This window comes from Pelodiscus sinensis, chromosome 32 (assembly GCF_052426305.1).
Source record: "Pelodiscus sinensis isolate ZL-2025 chromosome 32, ASM5242630v1, whole genome shotgun sequence".
In the NCBI taxonomy this organism is placed as follows: Eukaryota; Metazoa; Chordata; order Testudines; family Trionychidae; genus Pelodiscus; species Pelodiscus sinensis.
In genome coordinates, this window is record NC_143083.1 from 10,235,787 (window position 1) to 10,256,834 (window position 21,048).

The window sequence follows — 21,048 nt, forward strand, 5'->3', positions numbered from 1 at the left end:
CGGGTTCCGACCAATCATGTGGCGATGGGGGTGGGGCCCTGAGTTGGCGCGCGCTTTGGCGCTTCAACTGGAGGGAGGAGAGAACGCTCAGGGGTGGGTGGGGCCAGGAGGGGGCGTGGTCACCTCAGACGTCACTCCAGGGCAGAGCCCCTCCCCCCAGCGTGGCCGGAGCGGGAGTGCGGAGGGAGCCGCGCGAAGTGGGGAGCCGGCTCGGCCGGTCTACCCCTCCCCTGCAAGCCGCCGCGCCTAGGAGCGGGGGAGGGCGAGACAAGTGGGTGCAATGGTGGTAGAGGGTTATGGGGGGTAATGGATGAGAGCAGGGGCGGGGGTCGATGGTGGGGTGAGAGCTGGGGGGAGTGGGATGGGAGGGCTGGGGGTAATGGTTTGGGGGTGTCAAGCTTGGGGGTAATGGGGTGGGGGTGTCAGGCTTGGGGGTAATGGGGTGGAGGTAGTGGGGGTGAGGCTTGGGGTGAGATGGGAGGGCTGGGGGTAATGGGGTGGGGGTGTCAGGCTTGGGGGTAATGGGGTGGAGGTAGTGGGGGGGTGAGGCTTGGGGGTAATGGGGGTGGGATGGGAGGGCTGGGGGTAATGGGGTGGAGGCTACTGGGGGGTGAGGCTTGGGGGTAATGGGGGTGGGATGGGAGGGCTGGGGGTAATGGGGTGGGGGTGTCAGGCTTGGGGGTAATGGGGTGGAGGTAGTGGTGGTGCGAGGGCTGGGGGTAATGGGGGCAGGGTGGGAGGGCTAGGAGAAATGGGGTGGAGGTAGTGGGGGTGTGAGGCCTGAGGGCAAAGTGGGTGGGGTGGGAAGGATAATGGGGTGGAGGTAGTGGTGGTGTGAGGCTGGAGGTAATGGGGGTGGGGTGGGAGGGCTAGGGGTAATGGGGTGGAGGTAGTGGTGGTGCGAGGGCTGGGGGTAATGGGAGCAGGGTGGGAGGGCTAGGAGTAATGGGGTGGAGGTAGTGGGGGTGTGAGGCTGGAGGTAATGGGGGCGGGATGGGAGGGCTAGGGGTAATGGGGTGGACGTAGTGGGGATGGGAGGCCTAAGGGTAAAGGGGGGTGGGATGGCAGGGCTGGGGGTAACGGAGCTGTGGGCTAGTTGGGGGTGCAAAGGCTAGAGGTGACGGGCAGAGACCAAAGCGGGAAGGTGTTGAGGGCTAGGATTTATGGGGACAGGAGCCAGTTGGGGGGGTGAAGGCTAGGGATAATGGAGGTGGGGTGCTGGGGTCAGGAGCCAGTGGGGATATGAGAGTTGGGGGTAACACACAGGTTCTGTGCATAATGGGGTGGAATCCAATGGGGATTAAGGTCTTTGAGTAGTAGGGGTTGGTAGGGGCATGAGAGCTGTGGGTGACAGGGCTGGTGGGGGAATGAGAGCTGAGAATAATTGTGTGGCAGGGGGCTGGTACAGACTAATTAGTGGTGATGATGACTAATAAGGGTATGAAGAAGCAGGGCTGGGGCTGTGAGAGCAGAAGTTGGCTCAGGCTAAATGGGGGTGAGGATGCTGTGGGGGCTGGAAAGGAAACAAAATGGGACAGGCACTGAAGTGGACAGTATTAGAATGGAAAATAGAGAGACAACCCCCTTCTGTTTTAAGACACATAGGTTCATGCCTTATTCTTGTGAAGAGAACTGTGAAATGATTAATGAACTAAGTGGTGAGGACTACCATTTCCTTTCTTATCCAAAAGACTAACCCAATTTCACCCCAAGCTGTGACATTAGCTTCAGTGCTAACTAGGGACGTTAAATTTAGTTTAATCAACTAATTGACTAGTCAATGGATTTTCCATTGACTACTTGATTTGTTGATAAATGGGGGAGCCACAACAGAGTTAGCCCCCAGCCCCGAGAACTAGCCCCGCTGTAGCTCTGCCTTTTAAATGTATAAGCGTCACAGGAGTGGCCCGAGGCTGGCTGCGGCTGCTGGCGCCCCCGCCTGCAGGGCCGTCAACGGACTGACATCATCGGCAGCGGCTGAGTCTGCCTATAGCCACGGCCCGCCCCTAAAGAGTCAACAAGCTCTTAATACATTTAAAAGGCTGAAGCGCAGTGGAAGGACCCGGCGGGAAATCAGCTGTCCCAGCTTGCACCCAGTCTCTCCACTGCACTTCTGATTTTTATATGTATTAAGAGCCAGCAAGCTCTTAATACATTTAAAAAGTAGAGACGCAGCATCTGGAACTGGGCATGACCTGGGAATCAGCTGATTCCTGGCTCACACCCACTCTACCCCCTGCCTCCTCTTCTTCCTGCGGAGATGATGCTGGAGGGAACTGGCTTTTAAGCCGGCTCCCACCAGCTCCTGCTTCCTCCCCCCTTGCTGCCTCTATCAGAGACAGCAAGAAGGGGGGAGGCGACTAGTCGAGGGACTAGTTGACTATCTGATAAGCTTTTGCTTATCAGTCGACTAGTCGCTTACATCCCTAGTGCTGACTCAGGGACGAGCATCACCTTCAATCTAGGTGTTCCTTTATCCAGACACTGACTAGAACTGACCCTGCTTACCTTGAAAGACCTGTAAAGTTCCTAGCCTGGGCAGCCCTGGGTCATATTTATCATTTCCCCTACTTATTTGCTATGATTTTTCACCTTTCTCCCTACAAACTCATCTGTTTTGTTACAATTTGTAACATCTTCTAGGGGCATCAGCCAAACATACATGAACATAGTGAAAGATGATGTCTGAATTGAGGAGTTTTCCATATAAATAGATTAGACAGATAACAAGTCGGGTGACCGGGGTGAGGGGGGGAGAAGCATGGAGAGAAGAGACTTGCCCAAAATCACCCAGAGCAGCTATTGATGAATAAACTTGTTGGATCGATAGATAATTTGACTAGATATTTGAATGTCCACTTTGGTTTGTTAGCATTGCTTACAAGTGAAATTCTTATGAGTTAAATATTAAAGAGCTACTGTTGCATCATGGGTGACAGCCAAATCTCTCTGGAAACAGTCTGCTTATAGATTAGCTGCATTTCTGTATCCTCACCTTTTTACCACACATGGGCATTTGCATGTAAAAAGGCTCTTTGTTTCTTAAGAATTTATTAGCTCTTGCTGCTTATTTCTCCCTACCTGAACTAATAATTCTCCATGATATCAAAATCGTTTCCATAGCAATCAATTGTGAAGTCACAAACAAAGGATTACAGTTTGAGTTGAGGCCAAGCACCAAAGTAGAATGGAAGCACAGATCTTGTATTAATGCAGATGCTCTTAGAAATAAAATTTGACCAAACAAACGTAGTGTTCCTTTATGTTGTTAAACAGCTGCCATTTCTCTCCCTAGACGAGGCTGCATTTCAGCAGTTGGTGAGGTGCTTCCAACATGGTGCTTGTAATTTGATTTGGGGTTCTTTCTGTATGAAATGTGCAAACTATCATTTGATACAAATGATCTATCAGCAGGATTGTTTCTAAATGGAATATGTTACAGGTTTTCATGAGCCAGCCGGGAAATATTCTACAGAACGTATGACTATAAAATGGAATGGCTTTAATAGAAAGTCCATTCCCTATTAAGCTGTGTGTGTGAATTGAGCTACAGTGTGTATTAAGGGGACATCTGCTGGCTGAGATTGCACAGTGACTTCTACGGCACATTTTAAAAATGCTTCCCTAGAGTTAGAAAAATTTTCAGTGGTTTAATGATCCTTATAAAAACGTCTAATGTAGATATATTGCACCATTGCAAAATTAGGCTTGCCTCCTGGGATTTTTTGTTATATCTTTGTACCAGAGGTGAGCAATAACTTTTGATGGGGGAGGCACTACAAGAATTTGGGAAATGGTCAAGAGTCGGGGACGGAGGTTGGGTGCAGAAGGGAGCTCAGGATACAGGACTGGAGTGCAAGAGAGGGTATGGAGTCTGGGAGGGAGTTTGAGTGAAGGAGGAGGTTGTTACCTGAGGCAGGGGATTGGGAGGGTCTAGGAGGGGGGACAGGTGCAGGATAGGATTCTAACCCAGAGAAGGGATGTAGGAGAGGGTGCAGGGTCAGGGAGGGACCAGCAGCTCAGTGGGACCCTGGGATAGGCTGTCTGCCTATCACACCCCTCTGAGGGGCTCCAGGCACTGCCTACATGCAAGCCATGGCTCAGTTTATGTCCAACAGGAGCTGCGAGATTGTACAAGGGAGGAAGCAGCACAAAGCCACCCCCAGCTGCACGTGGTGTGCAGAGAAGCATATTTCCCCCAAAGCTGGCCACTTTGAGCATCATACAGGGGCCTGGCAGGCAGGAAACCTGCCCGAGGCTTAGGCTGGGCCGAGAAAGTATGGCAGGACAGGATCCAGCAATTTGATGGGATGAATCCAGCCTGCGGGTCTTACTTCGCCCCTAGTCTGTACAGTGCCTGGCACTATGGGACTGAAAAACAGATGCACGAACACTAAATTGTACAGAAACACCCAGATCTCTAACCTGTGGGCAAAGAGATTCTTACTCTTGTTTCTTTTTAATGCACAAATTACTCTGCGCTGAGAGTAAATGTAGAAGTTGCTCAGAAAGAGGCTAACTTGTGTTCTCCTTGAAGAGGTTGGAATCTCAGCAGTCAAATAAGATCACAGAGCAGCTCACTCTTTGGATCCAAGGAATTCCCTGCTCCTGCACCTCTGGTCCCTTTTCTTTCTAGGCAAGCTGTATGAAACTCCCTTCAGAGATGAGCACAACCTGAGATGATAATGCTTAAAGCAACTAAGTGCAGATTTCCCTTTCCAAGGGAGGCAGACTGGCAAAAAGTGCCCCTAACCCACCCTCCAAACCATACACGTGGCTTGTGTCCATGATGGGACTGCCACAAAGGAAAGAAGAGCCTGCACCTGACATTACACACCCCCTACACATATCCTGAGGATCTTCTGGGCTCTAAGCCGCAGGGAGACTGAACAGGTTTTCACTGTGGCTGCATCTAGATTGGCATGATTTTCCGGAAATGCTTTTAACGGAAAAGTTTTCCGTTGAAAGCATTTTCGGAACAGAGCGTCTAGATTGGCACAGACGCTTTTCCGCAAAAGCACTTTTTATGGAAAAGCATCCGTGCCAATCTAGATGCACTTTTCCGCAAAAAAGCCCCGATCGCCATTTTTGCGATCGGGGCTTTTTTGTGGAAAACAAATCTGAGCTGTCTACGCTGGCCCTTTTGCGCAAAAGCTTTGCACAGAAGGGACTTTTGCCTGAACGAGAGCAGAATAGTATTTCTGCACAAAGCACTGATTTCTTACAGTAGGAAGTCAGTGCTTTTGCGAAAATTCAAGCGGCCAGTGTAGACAGATGGGAAGTTTTTCTGGAAAAGCGGCCGATTTTCTGGAAAAACTGGCCAGTCTAGACACAGCCTGTGGGGAAAAAAGAAGCCTTAACTGAAAACCTTAAAGCCCAGTGTTGCAATCAGTGCATGGCCAGAAATCCCATTGACACCAGAGTGCATAGAGACAAGAAGATTTGAGCCAAAGATTTGTCCCTCTTCCTAGGGAAAAAATATTGTTGCAATAAGGCAGAAAACAAATCCTGTTCCTTTTTGAAACATGCCCACCTATGGCAGCATCCTGTACACAGGACATAAATTAGTATTCCCTCTAAAAACAAATCAGCCAACATAAACCTCTCCTTTACTCATTGCTGTTAATTTTGGCACTGCAAACTCATTCTGGCTCGGAGAGAAAAGGACTGGAACTGAGACTCACCCCCAATTGCTAATATAGTATAGATCTCTGGACCATTTTGCAGATTTCTTTAGATCCTGCAGTCACACTGATTAATAGTAAAGATCACTCTGTACCTTATTTATAGACCATCACCGCACAGCCTATTCCAAGAACATTCTCTCTGATTTTTCCACAAAGAATGGCCAAAGTTCCTTAGTTTCTCTTATTTCCTCTGAGCTGCAGTTTCATATCTCCCCTGAGAAATAAGGTCTTTGGTGGAGACATTGACATTGCTTTTTGTCATTCTCCTTTGTATTTCATGATGGGTGGCAGGTTTAAAACCTTGGGGAGGTTTAAATGTTCTACTATTTAGACTCTGAAAGGTTTCTCTCTACAATGAAAGGGTCTTTATAGTCACATTACTATAGAGGCACTACTCATGGTTCCATGGTTAAGGCTAAATTGAGTTTTGTTCTTAAAGCAGAGATTATAAATGCAAGTCAGTTTAAAAATGTCAGAACATGTACTGCCTTACCAGGGGGACAAATCAAACAACTGCCTCAGAACTGTCCGATTGCATAATTGTCTTGTATTTAGCATCGTGGGGACAATATTATCTCAGTTCGTTATCTTAAATCAAACCTGGAAAGTCATTGTTACATAGATTTCAGTGATGGAAGATAGCCCATTCTTCATTCCTTCTGTTATAAAACATATAATGATGTCCTGCTGCAAGGCTGGTAGCTGAAGTAACCTCAGCATCAGAATTGAAATCCTTAAATGCCAGGGACTCCCAAGCTGTAATTACAAGAAGGCAGACACAGAGCTTCATCCTCTGGACTTAGGACAATTGAATTTTAGCTTTAAAAAACTAAACTAGGGGATGGAGGAAGTGGGAGCTGATTCTCTGTTGCAGTGCACCTTATGAAGACATTTCTAGCAGGCAAAACAGTGTAAGATGGGAGTAGAATGCTCCTTTGCTTATTTGGTAGCATTTTACATTTGCTTTACACCCATGTAAATGACTGCACAAGGCAAAGGCTGGAGTGTTAAGGTCTAGGGTCCTCCAGTGCAGACAAAGTTCCTTAATTTTTGAAGTCTTATCTGAAAGACGTCCCCATGACTTTTCAAGTACACGTGCAGTGAACAAAGTACAGGTCAGTGAACCTTCTCTGATGCTCAATTGTACTGTTTGGATTTGGAAGCTGTGACAGATACGGGAATTTCCTGCAATATCTTTGGAAGATCTTACTTAAGTTTACGTATCATGATGGGTCAGGGATTGTATGAAATACCATGAGAGAGGGAGATCACACCCTTCCGGGGACTAAAATGCTGAGGGGTGATTAGGCAAATTTCCTCAAGCTGTAACACCTCCAGAGAAATACCACCACTAGGGAGACTCATATACTGGTTCAAACTGGATACTCCAGAGATCAACAGATGGAAAAGGACTTTGGGACAAATAGAATGAGTTTAAACTGATTCAGAGGCAGATCTTCTTTCTGATCCAGCAAACAGGATCTTCTGTCCAGGGGGACCTCATTCCTTTCTGGGAAGGGCTGTAAGGACTGAAGTTGAGAAGGCATCTGGTAAGCTTTTTAGCCTGTATCTAGGTCTTTTTATTATATTCTCAGTACAGGCAGTCCCTGGGTTACGTACAAGATAGGGACTGTAGGTTTGTTCTTAAGTTGAATTTGTATGTGGGGGTATGTCTACATTACAGCGCTAATTCAAACTAACTTAGTTAATTTGTTAATTTGAATTAGTTAATTTGAACTAAGCTAATTTGAACTAAAGCATCTAGAACTAAAAACTAGTTCGAATTAGCGTTTTGCTAATTCGAACTAGCATGTTCACATTAAGTGGACCCTGAACTGGGGTTAAGAATGGCCGGAAGCAGTGCCGGCAGGGCATCAGATGAGGACTTAGAGCGTGGAGCTGCTGCCTCAGGCTAGCCGAGGGCTGTGCTTAAAGGGACCCGACCCCCACCCCGGACAGACAGTTCTCAGGGGTGCCCCGCTTGCAAAGCAGTCCTGGCTTGGAGTGCCCTGAGTGCTCACGCTGGGCACATCACAGCACTCGGCCATCAGACCGGCTGCACTTGCCGCAGGCTGCCATCTGGGGAGAGGGGGCAATTGGGGGGCTGCAGGAGAGCTTCCACCCCCAGAAGCCCGCACAGCCAGCCCAGTCCTCCCCATCGGGGGCTCGTACCCCATTCCTCCCTCACCTCCTTCCACTTACCCTTCCCTAGCCCCCCTTCCTGATGTACAAAATAAAGAAAACGTGTGGTCAAAAATAGAATCTCTCTTTATTGAACAAAACTCGGGGACACTGGGAAAAGGAGGTGGGAGAGGGAAAGAGAGAGGGTGGGAGAGGGGAGGGCAACTAAAATGATCAGAGGTTTGGAAGAGGTCCCATATGAAGAGAGGCTAAAGAGACTGGGACTTTTCAGTTTAGAAAAGAGGAGACTGAGGGGGGATCGGATAGAGGTCTATAAAAGCATGAGTGGTGTGGAGAGGGTGCATACAGAAAAGTTCTTCATTAGTTCCCATAATAGAAGGACTAGAGGACACCAAAGGAAAGGAATGGGTAGCAGGCTTCAAACTAGTAACAGAAAGTTGTTCTTCACAAAGCAAAGAGTCAGCCTGTGGAACTCCTTGCTGCAGGAGGCTGTGAAGGCTTGAACTAGAACAGAGTTTAAAGAGAAGTGAGATAAAGTCATGGAGGTTGGGTCCATGGAGTGGTATTAGCCAGCGGGTAGGAGTGGTGTCCCTGCCCAAAGTTTGTGGAAGGCTGGAGAGGGATGGCACGAGACAAATGGCTTGGTCACTGTCGTCGGTCCATCCCCTCCAGGGTCCCTAGGTTTGGCCACTGTCGGCAGACAGGCTACTGGGCTAGATGGACCTTTGGTCTGACCCAGTACGGCCATTGTAAGCTCAGGGCTCAGGGTCGGGGATCTCAGTGGACCACCTTGATTTTCATGCAAACCTGCTCCTGGGTGGCCAGGCTGGCAGCTCTCCTGCCCTAGACAACTACTGTCCTGTGCCTAGTGCGGAGGTCGTGGACGAGGTCCACGATGTCCGCACTAGACCAGGCGGGTGCCCGCCTCTTGCGGTCCCGGGCAAGTTCCCAGGAGCCGCCAGCCTGGTCCCGGGAAGAGGGGGAGGGCTGGGGGGCATCGGGTGGCTGGCTCGAGCCGTGCCAGGTGCAGGGTCTGCTAGCTGGGTGCTGGCAGGCTTCCACCTGGCACAGGCATCGTAGCAAGCCCGTGCCCCTTTAAGGGGGCCAGAGCCGGGAGGGGGGCAGTAGAGTTTCCCTGGTGTTGGCCAGAGTGGCCACCAGGGAAAGCTGGGGAGGGTTAGCCTCCCACTAGTTCGAATTAAGGGGCTACACACCCCTTAATTCGAACTAGTAAGTTCGAACTAGGCTTAGTCCTCGTGGAATGAGGTTTACCTAAGTGCTCCGCTAGTTCGAATTAAGTTCGAACTAGCGGAGCGCTAGTGTAGCACCTATCAAAGTTAATTCGAACTAACGGACGTTAGTTCGAATTAACTTTGTAGTGTAGACATGCCCTAAGTCGGAACTGGCATCCAGATTCTGCTGCTGTTGAAACTGACCAGCGGCTGACTACAGGAAGCCCAAGGCAGAGCTGCTCTGCCCCGGGCTTCCTGGAATCAGCCGCTGATCAGTTTCAACAGCAGCTGAGTCTGGATGCCTGGGACAGAGCAGCTGGGGCGCTGCTGGGTAGCTCCCCACAGCGCCGCACCTCGGCGCTGTGGGGACCAACCCAGCAGCACCCCAGCTGCTCTGCCCCAGGTGTTCCCAAGTCAGCCGCTGCTGAAACTGACCAGCGGCTGATTCCAGGAAGCCCAGGGCAGAGCTGCTCTGCCCCAGGCTTCCTGGAATCAGCCGCTGATCAGTTTCAACAGCAGCTGAATCTGGACACCTGGGACAAAGCAGCTGGGGCGATGCCGGGTTGGTCCCACAGCTCCGCTCCTCGGGGCTACTGGACTAACCGGGCAGCGCCCCAGCTGCTCTGCCCCAGGCATCCCCAAGTCAGCCGCTGCTGAAACTGACCAGCAGGTTGGTCCAGTAGTGCCGAGGAGCGGCGCTGTGGGACCAACCCAGGAGTGCCACAGCTGCTCTACCCCAGGAGTCAGCCAGAAAAGCCTGGTCTGCTGGGGGGAGGGGGCACTAGCTGCGCTCCCCGCCAAGCAGACCAGGGAAATGCGGAGCGACTTTTCTCGCTGCGGCTTTGATCCGTGGGTCCCCCCAGCAGACCAGGGAGATGCGGAGCGGCTTTTCTCGCCGCGGCTTGCTCAGCGTTTCCCTGGTCTGCTGGAGAACCCCCCCAGCAGACCAGGGAGACGCGGAGCGGCTTTTTTCGCCGAGGCTTTGCTCTGGGTCTCCCTGGTCTGCTGGGGGCAGGCCCCCGCAGCAGACCAGGGAGACGCGGAGCGGGTTTTCTAGCCGCGGCTTTGCTCCGCGTCTCCCTGGTCTGCTGGACCCGCCCCCCCAGCAGACCAGAGAGACACGGAGTGGCTTTTCTAGCAGCAGCTTTGTTCCGGGTCTCCCTGGTCTCCGAGGGGGGCCCCCCTGGTCTTCTGGGGGGGCTCCCAGGAGACCAGGGAGATGTGGAGCAGATTTTCTTGCTGCGGCTTTGCTCCGGTTCTCCCTGGTCTGCTGGGGGGTCAGCAGACCAGAGAGACGTGGAGAGGCTTTTCTCGCCCCGGCTTTGCTCCGTGTCCCCCTGGTCTGCTAGGGGGCCTCCCCCAGGAGACCAGGGAGACGCGGAGCGGCTTTTCTCGCTGTGGCTTTGCTCCTCGTCTCCGTAGTCTGCTGGGGAGCCCCCCGCCCAGCAGACCAGGGAGACGTGGAGCGGCTTTTCTCGCCGCTGCGGAGGACGCGGGCGGCGGGACTGCCCACGTCCTCCATGGCAAGAAAAGCCTGGTCTCCTGGGGGGGTGGCATGCTAGCTGCGCACCCCCCCTCCCCCGCAGACCAGGGAAAGGCGGAGCAGCTTTTGTCGCTGCAGCTTTGCTCCGCTTCTCCCATGTCTCCCAGGGAGACGCGGAGCAGCTTTTCTTGCCGCGGAGGACACGGGCGGCGGGACTGCCCACGTCCTCCTTGGCGAGAAAATCCTGGTCTCCTGGGGGGGTGGCACGCTAGCTGCGACCACCCCCCAGGAGACCGGGGAGATGCGGAGATGCTTTTCTCGCCGTGTCTTTGGTCCGCGTCTCCCTTGTCTGCTGGGGGGTTCCCACAGTAGATCAGGGAGACGCGGAGCGGCTTTTCTCGCCGCGGCTTTGCTCCGCCTCTCCCTGGTCTCCTGGGGGTGGTATTTTTCAAAGGCAGCGTTGGCAAGCTGCCGCTTTTTTTCGTTTTAATTTTATGTTGATTTTTTTTTAAAATCAAGAAAGGGAGTCAGGGCTCGGAAGAGCAGACAGAGGCAGAAAGACCGCGGGGAGAGGGGGCGGAGCCCGCATGCAGATGAGCCCGGGGGCTGGCGGAGGCTGCCGAGAAGGGAGGAAGGAAGGAGGGAGGTGAGCGGGGCGCCGCCCAGAGGGCCCCCAGTGCCCCACCACCACCCGGGCCTCCCTGCTGCGAGGGAGGGGAGGCCGGAGGAGGCGCGCGGGGTGGGTGAGTCGGTCGGTCTCGGTGGGGTCGCCGTGAGTGAGGAGAGGGCGGCGGGCGGGGAGCGAGCAGGCGGGACTTAGAAAATGTCTATTCCCCCACGCTGGGGGACGTCTTGGGAGGGGGAGAGTACGTCTGTGCATGCCGTGAGGTGCGGTAAGCTCGAGTGTAGTATCCGGACCGACCGGGTTCCTGTTTGAAGATCGCCTGATTAAGCAACCGCCGTGGGATCGGATCGAATCCTTTGCTTCGTGGGACCCGATCGGATCCATCCCTTTTTAAGGGCTTCTGACACCAAGACTCTGCAATCAACAGCCTTATTTCTAGGCACCTCGGAAACCGCTCCAGAGCGTAAAAGCCACCAGTTGTGTGCGGTTTATTTTTTTTAGCCTGGAAGGGATTTAAACCCCTACCACGGTTTTTCTGCCAGCCTGCAGCTCTACAGCTGATCTGCAATCAGCTGTTCAGGCCCCACCCAGGCACATCTTTTGAGACTGCCTATTGGCGGAGGCTTTTCTGCTGCCTTAAAGCAACAGCTGCTCTCTCCTTTTGCTACACTGGATCCTCTGCTATCGGCTGTGGATCTGCTCCGCGGGATCTGGATCATAAGATCGTATTATTAGTTCCAGTTCTGCTTTAAATTTCACCGGGTCCTCTTCTACTGAGGGAAAATCTTTGGCCATGGTGTGTAATTCGGTCTTTGTCTAGGGTTGGTAAACCCGCATACGCCCTCCTTGAGGGTTTGGGACTTCCCGTAAAGGATAAGCAGCGATCGGGCTATTATTCCCTGCTTCAATACATGTTACTGATCGTTGTCCCTTAGGAGTTGCTGGCTGGAGGAGAATAGTGATTCCTTCAGAAATCTGATATGTAATGGGGAACACCCTTGTTCCCTGTTTCTCCTTAACAGTCACAATTTGGCTTCCTGAAGCTGCTTGGAGCTCGGGAGCTGAAACTGGGGCTGGGAATGGTGGGGGATTCCACGCGGGGCACAGGACATCATTCATGTCATCCTGTGAATCAGGGTTTGGGAGACAAGGATACAATTGCCCAATAGGTGGCGCACTAGGCTTCGTTATCACTGCTTTCGGTTGAGTGCCAGCCTCTTTCAGCAGTTTGATCTGTGTTTGCAGTTTTTCCTGAGTATCTTTGAAGCTTCTTAATTGAGATTCTTTCTGCTTTTTAAAGGTTTCTTCATACCATGGTAGATAGGCAGACCATTGCAGATCGGGAGTTTTCGCTCCACGACCCTCAAGAGTCTCCCTTAAATGTAAAATTTGAGTTACATCAAAAGTCCCTTTCAATGGGAATTGTAATTTAGGGTCATTTTGGGTATACAAATTCCATTTATCTAAAAACTTGCAAGTATTTTTCCCATAGTGGGTATACATAAAGAAAGCCGGACTGTCTTTAGAAGGCTCTGGCATTCCTGTAGACTGACCTACCCCCATTTTCTGCACGCGCTTAAACAGATTCTGTAAGGCACCGAAATAAAAGTCCGCCTGCTTACACTATCTTCTGCGAGTCACCGAATTAAGAGAAATCCGCCTGCTCGCACTGATCCCCCCTCTCTTTGTTGGGAGGCACTGGACTCAGTCCACTTGGCTCGCAGGTTTCCGGCAGCCACCCCAGCCCAGCAGAACACCACGTCCTGGCGCCTGGAGACAGCCTGGCGGAATGGGGAAATACTATGGCCTGGGGTTAGCCTCAGAGGTCAGTACTACGTCTACAAGCAACAGAAAGAGACAACAAAGCTTCCTCACAGTTCCGTGTGCCGAGAAAGAGTAATGGCACCACACCAGCTTTTAGCGTCCGAACACAGAGGGTCCAGCGCATGGCTGCCTCACTAGAGACACCGGAGCGGCTTTCTCGCTGCAGCTTTGCTCCGTGTCTCCCTGGTATGCTGCGGTGCCCCCCCCCCTTGCAGACCAGGGAGATGCGGAGTGGCTTTTTGCGCCTCGTCTCCCTGGTATGCTGGGGTGCCCCCCCCCCAGCAGAGCAGGGAGACGCGGAACGGCTTTTCTCACCGCAGCTTTGCTCTGCGTCTCCCTGGTCTGCTGGGCCCTCCTTCCCCCAGCAGACCAGGGAGACGCGAAGCGGCTTTTCTAGCCACGGAGGACGCAGGTGGCAGGACTGCCCGTGTCCTCCACAGCGAGAAAAGCCTGGTCTGCTGGGGGGGGCCCAACTAGTGCGCCCCCCCCAGCAGACCAGGGAGACACGGAGCAGATTTTCTCACTGTCTTTCTTGCTTTTCTAGCGGCTTTTCTAGCAGAGCAGCTTTTCTCGTTGCGGAGGACGCAGGTCCCGCCCGCATCCTCCACGGCAAGAAAAGCCTGGTCAACTGGGGGGGGGAGCACTAGCTGCGCCCCCCCCCCCCCCCCCAGCAGACCAGGGAGACCCGGAGTGGCTTTTCTCGCCGCGGCTTTGCTCTGCGTCTCCCTAGTCTGCTGGTCCCTCCTTTCCCCAGCAAACCAGGGAGACACGGAGTGGATTTTCTCACCGCGGCTTTGCTCCGCGTCTCCCTAGTCTGCTGGGAGGCTCCCCCCATCAGACCAGGGATACGCGGAGCGGCTTTTCTAGCCGCAGAGGACGCGGGTGGCAGGACCGCCCGCGTCCTCCACAGCGAGAAAAGCCTGGTCTGCTGGGGGGGGGGGCGCACTAGTTGCGCCCCCCCCAGCAGACCAGGGAGACGCGAAGCAGCTTTTCTCGCTGTCTGTCTTGCTGTCTGGGGCTCCCCACTACCCTGTTCTGCTGGGCCAGACAAAGTACAGAGTTGGGTAATGCCCTCATACCCCGTAAGAGCAATGCAGACACTGAACCCCTTCAGCTCTGTTAGAATTCAGCTCTAGGGCACAGCACCCAGGAAACCAACATGAAATTAACAAAGATGCTAATTACCTTACCCATTACAAAGACAGCTTCCCCAATTATCAACCCTGGTATCATTATCTCATAGATACTGGTCCTCCCCTTTACCCCCCTTCTGTTCTAAATCTGATTTGTCAGTTTTACAACGTGTTCCCTTTTTTTTCATTGTATTCCTTTGGTATATATGGTCATGCCAATTCTCTTCCAGAATTTGATCTGAGGAAGTGGGTCTGGCCAACGAAAGCTCATCACCTAATAAACCATCTTGTTAGTCTTTAAAGTGCTGCATAGTCCTTTCTTTTGTTTCACCAAATAAATCTGTTTTTCTCTGTGTCAAAGTTTTACACAGTGCAAGCTCCTCGGGTAAGCTCCCTTTATCAGTGAAAGAGAAATATGCACAATGGTTGCTTCCCCCAGGTAACAATTATTTACACTGGGCCTGGTAGTAAACAAAAGTGCTTTTATTAAGTACTCACATTCCATAGCTAACATAGTTTAATAGCAAAACCCCTGGCAGGCATAACTATACTGACAGAAGAGTGGTTCTCTCAGCTTTCCTAATGGGGAGATGGTGTGATTATGACAACAGAAATATCCAGTAGGGGGCTCCACCAGCAAAGGCTCTGTAGCGTAGATGACTGTTTATTGCCAAAATCCAAAAAGGATGCGTTTTTAAAACAGTTTGCTGGTGTTGCTACTCCCAGTAACATGGGTGTTTATCTGAGAAGGGAGGATTTTTTTCCTGCAACTTACTGTTGTAAATGAGTGCATCATGAAACACCAGCCAAGTATCATTAATATTCACTCTGGAAAAAAATTGCTCAGGTAGTGTTTGTGCTTGTTCAGGTTTTCTCTTTGCTGACAAAGACAGAACGCGTTCTACTTGTTTATAGCCATGCATCTTAAATAAGTATTGTGGGTTAGGGAAAACCTCAAAGGTTGTGAGTGATTAAATGAACAGGTGGGACATTTCAGGTGTGGCAGAAGAAGTTCCTGCACTGGGCTGTTATAGGTAACACGCCTGGCACTTAATTCACTCGTCATTTTTATAATGAAACAGGCACTTGAGTGAAAAACTATGACAAACTTGGACTATCCTAGTAAACAGAGAGATGTACTTACTTTAGTTCCAGGGCATGCTTTGTACCTGGTGTAGACATACAAATGCAATAGCATTCTGCACCCCTGCATAAGATGGAAGGTAGAGGACAAACAGGTTCTTGCCCAATCCTAGTCTGCCTTGTAGTAGCTAGACATGCTCTCTTATGGCCAGCACACAATCTCTCAGTAAATCCCTACAAGTTCTGGCTATTAGCCAATGCCCTGTTAGGAACTGGGTAGTAACCATAGTATTTCTAATTATTTATAACTCCCAGATTTACTCAGCGTTGCTTGGGTCTGTAACTCAGTTAAGGTTTCTTTTAATAAAGGGAAAATGTACATGTTTTATTTAAATGATTGTTATTTTTCAAAACTGCAGTATAATTGTTATTAAGTTAATTTTCATTTCAAAGGGATTGTTAAAATTTTTCCATTTCTTTTTTTGGTAATTTTTTTGTAAATGGGAATTCCACCAAGTGTATTTATTTTCTTCATCCCTAAAAACTCTTATTTGCTGTGTTTTAACAAAAAAGGGCTATAGTCAATTTGGTTTCCAAAAACATTTGCCAAAATAGAGCACTGGTCCAAATTTCTCTGTTTTATCTCTTTTCTGTAAGATGTATTGAGAAGCAATCCTATTCCAGGTTCATCCTGTTTTTCTGACTTAGCTTTGTTCAATCTCTTTTAATCATTCACTCAATTATGTCAATTTTGAGGACTGTACTTGATTTGGTGCTTCTGTTTCTTTTCTGTTTGGTTTGTTAAGAAGCAATGCTGTTCCAGCCACATCCCATTTTCCTGGCACAACCAAACCCTTACATTGCTTTAAGACGTGATCAGAGGAGGCTGTATACCAAATTTGGTCCTAGGAGATCTTACTGTTTAGGAGATCTTGAACAAATGAACTCACAAATGGACAGATGCATAAGCTTTCTCAAATATATAGTAGATTAAAATATGTGCGTCAAGCTGGTCACCGGAATAAGTTTCTTGCATCTGTTGCATAAGGCAGACCTCATCACTTCCATTAGAACCCATTCAGGTCTAACCTCTATTTAGTGAAAGTTCAAAAAAAGTTTGCTTATTTATTTAAATATTTTACCCTGCCTTTCTATTTAAAATATTCAAGGCGGCTTACAAAAAAAATACAAATATATATACAAATTTAAAATATGAGACCCCAGAGGGACATAACCAGCTAAAAACATATAGGCTTTGTCTACATTGGCACCCCTTTCCGGAAAAGGGATGCTAATGAGACACTTCGGAATTGCAAATCTGCAGGGGATTTAAATATCCCCTGCGGTATTTGCATTTACATGGCTGCCGCTTTTTTCCGGCTCAGGGAAAGTAGGAATAAGGGATCTTCCGGAAGAGGGTTTATCTTCTGGAAAATCGCGTCTAGACTGGCGCTTTTCTCCGGTATAACCCCGAGTCGGAAAAAAGCGGCAGCCATGTAAATGCAAACGCCGCGGGGGATATTTAAATCCCCCGCGGATTTGCAATTCCGAAGTGTCTCATTAGCATCCCTTTTCCAGAAAGGGGTGCCAATGTAGACGTAGCCATAGAGAGGAGGAACACACACATACAGACTCAAACATTAATAAAAGCAGGTTGGTGCCATGCGAATATCCTGAGGAAGAGAATTCCAGTTGCAATTGGATGAGCATGATCTTTCAGCTAAGGGAGTAGACAGACAAAACGGATCATACACTGTATTAAAAGTCTCAGAGGGGTAGCTGTGTTAGTCTATAACTTTAAAAAAAGAGTAGTCCTGTAGCTCCTAAGAGACTAACAAATACATAAGCTTTCATGGGCAAAACCCACTTCTTCAGATGAGAGATTATAGGACTACTCATATACAGGCGATCCTTGCTATAAGTCCAAGATACGTTCCAAAAAACTTGGATTTATAGTGAAACAACTTAAAACAGGGAATTTTTTTCCCGCAGCTGACTTCCATTTAAGCAAATTGGGGGGAGTGTTTTGCACAATTTATAGCAGGGAATGGAAGGACTTATAACACATCAGTTCCTACAAATGTCAACGACTTTAGTGTGGAACGGATGTATATCGGGGTGACTTATAGCGGGGACCTCCTGTATGCTATTATGATTGGTATAACTGCAGTTATACCAGTCAGACCCTAGATGGCCCACTCTTCCCTAAAGTGACCTGTAATATGACTAACAAAGTATGTAGATGGTATCATGAGTTTTCATGGGCACAGCCCACTTCTTCAGATGACCAGAGTCTATAAAGTGCTACCAGACCATTTGTTGTTTTTTCTGTACAGACTAACTCGGCTACCCACTGAAGCTTCTGTAATATGATTAACAGCTAGTCCATGGGTAATGTGTGTGCTATAGAACTGGTTGAAATGTTTCTACTTAAAACAAATTTTGCCACTCCTCCCCCCCCCCCCAATAAAAATGTTTTGAATAAATGAAAATGATTTGTTGGAGCGTGCTAGGTCCTTTGACATTTCAGGTTTTTCTATGAAAAATGTCAACATTAAAAGACCTGAAGAAGAGCTCTGTGTAGCTCACAAGGTTCTCTTACCTGCAGACATTGGTCCAGTCAAAGATATTACCTCACCCGCCTTTTCTCACTAATATTAAAAATGGCTTTTAGTGTCATGGGTGGGGGAGAGGGGGTGTAGAAGCACTCAACTTTCACTTTCTTAGCTCCACCTCTCTTTTCTTTCCACCCTGAAAAAAATAACAAAAGGGACAAATGGCTAAAATTAACATTTTTTGGGGAAAAAAAAACTTTTGAACATTTTTGTTGAAAAAATGAACAAGTCTCAAATTAAACAAAAACAATCTTTCTTTTACCAGATCTAATGCTGGAGGCCTCAACAGCCATGCGAAGGGGACACCTACCTGGAAAATGTGACACTGACTCAGAAGCACCATTGCTCCTGCACACCCCATCTCCCTTCCCCCCCCCCATACGCCTCACCTCCTCCCCCAAGCGTACCCCATCCCCACTCTTTTCCCTCCCTCTCAGAGCATCATGGATGCTGTAAAACAGCTGTTCGTGGTGGATGGGAGGCACTGGGAGAGAGGGGGAGGAGTTGGTTAGCAAGGCCACCAACACATGAGAGGTACTGAGCAAAAAGGGGATTTTGGCTGCCTAGTGGGTGCTGAGCATCTGCTAATTTTTTCCTCATGGGTGCTCCAGCATGTGCATCGGTGGGAGCACCATTATAATGTAAACACTTATCAAGTTAGGTCAAGGTAAGCCGCCTTATGTCAACCTAAATCTGTAGTGTGAACCAGGTCTGAGAGACGTAGCTATGCTGATGAATGTTCCTAGTTTAGACCAGCCCTAACAGAGTCATATTGTACTACCAAAGAACTTCCTGTGCCTGATTTTTCTCTGGTCTTTCACGTGGGCTATCATTTTACAGTGGTGCAAAGTGCATGCAGACAGGTTTAAAATGTCACAGGGCCTGATCTGGTAGCATTTTACACCCACTTTGCACAGAAGGAAATAACACCCAGTGCAAAGAAGAACATTTCTATACTGGAATAACAAGGGTATTTTTCAAACATGTCAAAATGGTTTAGCAAGGAAGTTTTAAAACAAATGTAGGCAGGGCAAGTTGTATTTGAAAATGCATTAAAGGGAACCCTAGAGGAGCTGAATAGCCTGGTAGACCTCCATTGCAACTGGGCCACTGAAACTGGTTCCCAAGCAGTGTTTGCTCTAAGCTGAGCACATGGGTGGCTGCCCATGAGAGATTCAAATCTGCCAGCTGATTAGCAGAGCACCCACAGCCAGCAGCATGTGTTTCTACTGGTGGTGCACATCTCTCAGTGCACATGAAATTTATTCCACACAGAGATGGAAAAATTAGAGAGAACGCTGTTCCCAAGGACTGACAGCAATCTGGATGACATGCTTTCATAGTAGGATTGCCACTTGCTTCTCCACACAGAGGGAAATTCTCATTCTGGTGTTCTCTTGCTTCAGGGCTGGGGCAAGCTTAGCCCACAATTCCAGCAATGTAGCCTTCCCCAGCCCCTGTTGGATTCCAGAGTGACCCAGTTCCACCACTCAGCATTCATGTAATAGGTAGCAGGTTTAAAAGAAAAGGAAGTACTACTTCACACAGCGCACAGTCAACCCGTGGAACTCCTTGCCAGAGGAGGTTGTGAAGACCAGGACTTTAACAGGGTTCAAAAAAGAGCTAGATAAATTCATGGAGGTTAGGTCCATCAATACTTATTAGCCAGGATGAGTAGGAATAGTGTCCCTAGCCTCTGTTTGTCAGAGGTTGTGACAGGAGAGGGGTCACTTGATTCCCTGTTCTGTTCACTCCCTCTGGGGCACCTGGCATTGGCCACTGTTGGAAGACAAGACACTGGGCTAGATGGATCTTTGGTCTGACTCAGTATGGCCGTTCTTATGTTCATTAGACAGCCCAAACCAAATACAGCTACACCAAAGCTAGATCTTACAGGAATGCCCAAACAACATCAAAGCACAGGTTCTCTTCCGCCAGCTTGCAGATTCCTCTGGCAACCTCAGTGCTGTGGCCACTACAATGTAACAGGATGTGCTTTCCTATTGCCACAGTAGACAAGAACACACTAGGGATGTTAAATATCTGTTAACTGAATAGTCGAGTAACCTCAAGACTATTCTATAGTCACAAGGGCCGGGGCCGGCAGCCACTGAATCAGAGGCAGCAGCGCAGGATGCCAGACGGGAACTGGTGTGGTAGGGGAGCCAGTTTGAAAACCAGCTCGCCTTGCGGACCGGCTGCCTGTCGGTTTGTGTTGCTCCTTCTGAGAAAGAGGCAGCAGCACGGAGAAGCAGCAGTTCTTGTCTGGGGGTGGGGGTGGGGGTGGGGGGTCTGAGCTCCTGGACCCAGTGCATGCCAGAACTGAGCTCAGCTGCTTGCCCACCCAGCTCTTAATACGCTTGAAATGCAGAGCTGAAATTGAAGTAGATCCCAGGCCCAGTGTGAGCCAGGACTGAGCCAGGCTGCCTGCCCACTCAGCTCCTAATATATAGTACTTTAAATGAAGAGCTGCAGCAGGGGTAGATTCCAGACCCGTTGCAAACCAGGTCTGAGCCAGGCTGCTAAAAATTTACTGGCAGAGAGAGGGAAATGCCTGTAGTCTATAGTATTAACCTATACGTTTTTGCTTATCAATTAATTGGTTAATCGACTATACTATTACATACCTAGAATGCACTGCATTAATTTGGCTCTCATCCTTGCTACCAGAGATCTACAGTAAACTTCTGATAATCTGGCACCTTTACGACCCTGGGGGTGCCGGATTATCAAATATGCTGGACTATCGGAAGGGGGGGCTATGAGGGATCTGGGGTGGGGTGGGGGGGATGCTACCCCAGACTCCTCATAGCCCCCCCTTCCAATAGTCCGGCTGTGCTCCAGGCATCCCTGATTCAGCCGCTGCTGAAACTGGCCAGCAGCGGCTGAATCGGGGACGCCTGCAGCAGAGCAGCTGGAGTGCTGCCGGGTTGGTCCGGTAGCGCCGACCCTTGGTACAGCGAGACCAACCTGGAATCACCCCAGCTGCTCTTGGGGACGCCTGGGGCAGAGCAGCTGGGGGGCGGCCGGGTTGGTCCCTTAGCGCTGAGGTGCGGTGCTACTGGACCAACCTGGCAGCACCCCAGCTGCTCTACCCCAGGTGTCCCCAAGTCAGCCGCTGCTGATACTGACCAGCAGCTGAGTACAGGAAGCCTGAAGCAGATCTGCTCTGCCCCGGGCTTCCTGGAGTCAGCCAGTGGTCAGTTTCAACAGCGGCTGAATTG

The 21,048-nt window shown here is 49.8% G+C and overlaps 2 long non-coding RNA genes across 3 annotated transcripts in view; one reads left to right on the forward strand and one right to left on the reverse strand.

Moving 5' to 3' along the window:
- The first annotated feature begins 29 nt into the window (after positions 1–29).
- Positions 30–19,368, forward strand: LOC142819025 (uncharacterized). The gene is made up of 3 exons (XR_012896708.2): positions 30–271; positions 7,160–7,237; positions 18,090–19,368. It is a non-coding gene; the product is annotated as an uncharacterized LOC142819025 (long non-coding RNA).
- LOC142819024 (uncharacterized) overlaps positions 6,187–21,048 on the reverse strand; it is a 49,153-nt gene continuing 34,291 nt past the window's right edge. For both annotated transcript variants that reach the window (XR_016348216.1, XR_012896707.2), the window contains 2 exons: positions 17,812–17,960; positions 6,187–6,443 (listed from right to left, as the gene is read on the reverse strand). This is a non-coding gene — a long non-coding RNA (uncharacterized LOC142819024). The remainder of the gene's footprint in view (positions 6,444–17,811; positions 17,961–21,048) is intronic.